This window comes from Ursus arctos, unplaced genomic scaffold (assembly GCF_023065955.2).
Source record: "Ursus arctos isolate Adak ecotype North America unplaced genomic scaffold, UrsArc2.0 scaffold_24, whole genome shotgun sequence".
NCBI lineage: Eukaryota > Metazoa > Chordata > Mammalia > Carnivora > Ursidae > Ursus > Ursus arctos.
In genome coordinates, this window is record NW_026622919.1 from 40,226,715 (window position 1) to 40,232,990 (window position 6,276).

At 44.7% G+C, this 6,276-nt stretch overlaps 1 non-coding gene across 1 annotated transcript; it reads left to right on the forward strand.

Annotated features, from left to right (window-relative positions):
* The first annotated feature begins 4,852 nt into the window (after nt 1-4,852).
* LOC113269203 (small nucleolar RNA U3) lies at nt 4,853-5,070 on the forward strand. The gene has a single exon (XR_003321367.1). It is a non-coding gene; the product is annotated as a small nucleolar RNA U3 (small nucleolar RNA).
* Nucleotides 5,071-6,276: the final 1,206 nt, after the last annotated feature.

Consider the following 6,276-nt stretch of genomic DNA (forward strand, 5'->3'; position numbering starts at 1 on the left):
GTGTTCCCTCTCTCGCTGGCTGTCTCTATCTCTGTCAAATAAATAAATAAAATCTTAAAAAAAAAAAAGATGCTGAAATCTTGTAATGGATATCTAGGTGGGTATTATAGAATCATCCCTATTATTCTTAACATTTTAAGTTTTCATCATATTTTAAATAAAGAATTTAATAATTTAAAGAAAAAGAAAGAAAAAAAAAGAGAAATACCAAAGTTAAAAACCTAGAGTAGCCCCACCAATAGCTGGATTCAAAATCTACTATCCCGGGACCAGGATCTGAGCATGCCAGCACGGTCACCTAGACCCAGTGTGTGAAGAAATCGTAAGCCGTGTTTCCCAAAGTCTGTCCTAGGGAACACTTACCCCAAGAGATGCTACACCAAAAAAGGTTTCCATAGTTAAACAGGTTTGAGAGACACTGTATATGCTAGTTCCTGTCCAAGGGTTTACTACGCTCCTTAGCAAATTGTAGGTTTGAGAAGTTTTTCGGTAAAGAGATCTGTCTCCCTTTATTTAACGCAGTGCCTCTACAATTTATGTAATCCCAGAACCCCTTCATCCTTTTTAGGTGCTGTGGAATCAGTGTGCAGTGGAACAGACTTTGGGAAACACAATTCTGGCGTCTCCACCCTCGCCTGACTCAGACCGGGTTCATCTGCAGATCGCCAGGCTGCCAGCTATAACCACCCACTGCGCGGGCAGTGCCGGCAAGGCCAGCAGCACGTGGCCGGGGCCCGTGGAGCAGAGCTCACACTCCCGCTCCCAGCGGGGCCCTCGGGCTGCCTCTCTGAGCCCTGGACTCTGGAGCCAGCAGCCAGCCCAGCCCACAGCTGACCTCCCTTGACTTGATTCCCCGACTCCTGATGCCCCAGCAGTGTGCGTGCCTGCTCCCTGCCAGAGAGGACACGGAGAGCAAGCCTGGTGGACAAGCCTGGCCGCAAGGGAGGGACCCCCGGAGGCTGCACTTGAGCAGAGCCATGTGCTGGGGAATCGGCCTGTGTTTGAGCAGAGGCATCCGACAGCTTGCAGGACCAAGACACAAACAGCTCCCAAGCTCCAAACGCCTTCACAAACTTCCAGCGTGTGAAAGAACCCACCTGTCTCTCCAGCACCCCACCCACCAGGTGACACCCGCAGCAGCCGCCTCCGCCCCCGACAGCCAAAGTCATGAGAATGCTACCAGCCTTTGCCCATCAGCTCATAAGGACGGGGCCAGCATCACGGGTACATTCTGTCCAGCTCAAAGCCCAGGACATAGGTCGAGAAATAGTAACGACTGCCAAGAGTCCCAGGACGGGGTGGGCTGGGGATATGGGGTGTGTGAAATCAGGATAGCCGTCTACTTCCTCATGAAATTTGCTTCTCCAAGCCAAGCGTCTTTTGAAAGAACCGGGATTAATAACATTCACGACTAAGGACCCTGTGTGCGTGCCTAAGGGTATCAAAAACAATGCTTTTGGGTCCACGTGAGTCTGTGTGAGTAGGGGAAGGAACTCAAGAACGCAGGAAGAAGCCAAAAGGGAAGGGTTCTGTTAGACAGCACTGCCTTTAAAAGGTCCATGTTTCCCATGATTGATAATTAACTTCGGCATCAATAAACTGCTCGCCTTTCCCGCCTCCACCGCCCCCCGCATGGGTCCCCCCACCATGAAATTTATAGCCCCTCTCTTGGATTACTCCAGTCTACAGCAAGCGCAGGACCAAAACAACAACTAGAGGGCAAAGCAATTAACCATTTCCCCAGGCTGAAGTTCTAGCCTCTTACTGCCTTGATAATTTACTCTGTAAAGTGGCAGGCACCTTGGTTCAGAGTCACTTTCCAAATCTATTTAAAAGTCCCTGAATTCTGCTGAGTCTGATTTCACTCTATGAACAGGACAAAACACAATGAGGTCTTCAACACTTCATTGTTCGGTGCTAAATATCACCCGAGATACTTATTTAAAAGCCTGTAATTATAATACAACTCGGTTTTCCTGCAAAGCTTCCATTTCCTGGTATACCAGGAGACAGAATTAGTGGTTTTATTGTTTTAGTGCGTATCTGGAGCAGTGGACCAAAGATTATATCACTGCGTGTCATCCCTTCTCCATCACATCTTCCTATTTCCACAGAGATCCTGCAGCCCTCAGACCCAGCCTCATGGTTCTCGTGGAAAAGTTGTAAAGGTTCTGAGCTTTCAGGGAAAATTCAAGAAATGGGAATGCCAAGACCAGAAGGAGCCAAAATTATATCACAATCTGTCCAATTCTGAACCAATGATGTCTACTCTGACCTCTCCTCCACCTCCCCAACTGCATTTTCTCCTGCTTCCTATTCAGGGAACGGCTCCACCATCCACCCCTGGTTCAAGTCACCAACATGGCAATCCTCTGGGACTTACCCATTTCCCTCACCACTATCCCCGTGCCAGATCCACCCAGTCTCCTAAGTCCTTTCAGGGCTATTCTTTCTTCTCCAGCCTACCACTACCGCCTTTGTTCAGACCATCTCTTCCCCTGGTTTAACAACAGGTTCCTACGCAGTCTCCCTGCCTCCAGGCTTGCTCCCTTCTCTCTGTTCTCCGCACTAGAGCCTGGATGAGCTTCTAGATCAAAACCAAAATATATTATGTCACTGCTCTGCTTAAAACCCCCCATCAACTCAGGGCGCCTGGGTGGTTCCGTTGGTTAAGTTTCTGCCTTCGGCTCAGGTCATGATCCCAGGGATCAAGCTGGCATCAAGCTCCTTGCTCAGCAGGGAGTCTGCTTTCCCTCTGTCTCTCCCCAACCCCACCCCTCGGGCTTGTGCCCTCTCTCTCGATCACACTCTCTCTCAAATAAATAAATAAAATCTTAAAAAAAACAAAAAACAAAACCAAAAACTCAGAAACTACTTGCGTTCACCAGGACAAAATTCAAACCCTGATCTTGGTACCTAAAACCCTTCACGTTTGTGTCCAGACCCCCTCTCCAGCTTCCCTTCTTGTACCCCTTCTCTTAACAAATATTAAACTATTGGGGTTCTCAGAACACACCATGCCTTTCCATGCCTCTAGCCTTTGCACGTACTGTTTCCGCATTCTGGACCAAGTTTCCATCTTTCTCCTGGCTAAGTCCGTTCTATTCTCTAAGACTCAACTCACGCATAACATCTTCTGGAAAACTTGCTAGAGAGGTAAAAAGCCCATCTTGCCTCCCTAGTCTTCCCAATGGTTCACCTAAAATCATGCTGTTTTGTTGTTGCTGTTTCTTATCCCTCTGGTATGCGGCACAAAGTGAGGCAGATCTCTGAGCAACTCCCGACCCACAGCACTCATCTTTCCTTTCCTCTTCCCTAGTAGAGCCCCACGTTGTTCCGTATTCACTCTCCCAAGAAGCCCCAAGCCTGAGGGAAAGCTGACTGCATCTGATTGGTCCAAGAGTAACTGCACTTCCTTTCACAAGAACTGACTCCAGAATGTCATGTGACCCAGTTCTGGCCAATGAGATATGATGTTTCTTGAAAGAAACAAGAGGTGCGAGTCGTCCTTGCTTCTTCCTCCACGTTGGATATATATTTGGTGTCAGGGTCCCTTTGGCAGTCGGGTGAATTCTATGGACCCCTTCTTAGAATGATATTTTTAGGGGCACCTGGGTGGCTCAGTCATTGAGCGTCTGCCTTCGGCTCAGGGCGTGGTCCCGGCATTCTGGGATGGATCCCCACATCGGGCTCCTCCGCTGGGAGCCTGCTTCTTCCTCTCCTACTCCCCCTGCTTGTGTTCCCTCTCTCACTGGCTATCTCTCTGTCAAATAAATAAATAAAATCTTAAAAAAAAAAAAGAATGATATTTTTAAATACATCAAATAAACTCCATGCAAATTATAATGTAACACAACTACTGAAATATTAAAACCACATATTTATGATATAATAATTTATACAATACTTTATTTACCCATTCAATATCAAGATCTAGTGGTGGGTCTAATAACTGCTATAATTTCAAAGTGGAACCAAGCATAAAGTATATTCAAGATATATTTACAATTATAATGTTACTTAAAAATACATGTGATTTCTATTGGTGGCAAACCGACGTTGCCCTACTACTGTAGTTTGTTACCTACATTTGTACTCGAAGGAAATAAAAAATTTTAGTTAGATATTGGTGATGTGATTATTTTTCCCACTCAGGTTCATGGGTCCCTGAGTTTATCCATGGAGCTCAGAAAAGAACCCCTGCTTTGGACTCTGTACTCTCTGATTGTGATGGCTGGAACCACTGCAGCCATTTTGCTAACAACCTAAGGATGAACCAGTATAGAGGTTAGCATAGCAAAAAGATGAAAAGAAAGGTCTTTGATGCTGATGCTGAGTCTCTAAACCAACCATCCCTGGAGCCCATGGACTTCAGTTATGAAAAATAATAAAATTACTTATTGTTCAAGCCCATTTGAGCCAGGATTTCTGTTTGAGCTAATTTACAGGAAACAAAAAATGTTTAACTTTATATCAGAGTCATAGGACAGAACAAATGCAACATCTACACTGAACTCCCAATCAAAGCAGGAAGCCCCTCTCCTGACTAAAAGCCATGTATTTAATTTTTTTATTTTAATTTCAGTATAGTTAACATAGATTAAAAGCAATTTAAACTACCCTGCTGTGTTCATCGTGCAGGACAATACCGATCCCCCAGAGATCATGTCAGCACTGAGCCCTGGGCCACAGAGGCTAGAGAAGCACCTGTCCCACAGTACCATTTTGCAAAGTATATTGGACGGAGGTGAACCCTTGCATGGGAACCAACCAATGAGAACTCATTTCCTAACCACTGCATGTTGAGCACGCCTGAAAACGCTAACAACGATTCTGAATTTAAAAGCTGACACACCAAATACTTTCGGGGATCATTTCTATAGTTCGTTACTAGAGAAGTTTCTCTGAACATGTAGAGCACCCAAAATCAGGAAGAGGAGACGCAGTGTCCCCTCCCGAGTGGGAAGCTGGCTCTGGGCGTGGCTTCTGCAGCTGCGCTTTGTCATTGATGATTGTTCTTCTCCTCCCTCCTTCAGGGGAGTAGGACGGGAGGGACACCATCTGAGTGGTTTTCAGTTGGGGAAAAAAAGGCGGACACCCCATCACCCACAGCAAGGGGTGAGAACCATGTGGGACACCCAAAAGAGCAGTACAATTCAAACTATTAGTCCCTAGAGAAGAGGGAACTTGAGCACATGTCAGAAACACCTTGAATACACATTAGAAACATGGGAGAGAGATTTCAGGGCCCTGATTCAATAGGTTGGCAATGGACCCCAAAATTTGCATTTCCAAAAATGTTTGGGGTTATGCTGATGCTGGGGACCACACTCTGAGAAGCATTAGCCTAGAAGTTGTGCAGCGGCCCTGAATTATTTCCTCACCTGCATGGCTAATGATATCACTTAGGGAAAAGGAAGTGGCCTTAAAAATTCATCAGGTATTAATATTCTGAGCCACTGATCTAGTTTTCTTTACCAAATGTGGTTCGAGCCGGGGCTGTGGTTTGATATTATCTTTGGCTGTGGAGTGCTGGATAAGTATAAGTATATATAAGTATATTATATAAATAATGGAATAAATTCTGTTAAAAACAAAGGTAATAAATACTCAGAGCTCCTCATTTTCCAATTATTTTACTACATTTCATTATTATCTATGCTCTTGAGGTTATTTGTGTCTAGTCTGTATGGTAGAAATACTACAAATAATATTGTGCTATCTTGCATCTCCTTCCAAATCCACCTTCCGTGACTTCCAGGAGGTAGACTGAAATCAGCCATGGTGGGAGTATTTACATCACGGAAATTGTGGATTGCATGGACTTAAGAAAATGATGGAGAAATGTCAATAATGCAGATTTGATTTAAATGCATGTTGTATCTATAATTCTTATATTGTGACTGGCACAGAAAATTCAGGAAATATTCTCCCAGAGCTCAGAAACGACTACCTGATTCAGTGAAGAAGTCACTATGTCATTAGTGAACAAAAGAAGGTCCAATAGACATCTTTGTTGTTTCTCTTCTGTCTGACTCCTTAACAGAAATGAAAATATCAACCCATACTCACACTGGAATTATACTCACTTATTTAGTGACGTGAGCACCTTCTTTGCTGAATAGGGTAGTAATCAAGCATTTATTCATAGTCTGATTTTGTCAAATCATGGTTGAATTGCAACCATAGTTTGGCTATGGACGCAGGAGTTCAACAAAGACCAAGCATCGTGAGAATCAATGGCGTATATGGAACTGACAATACTGCATTGTACAT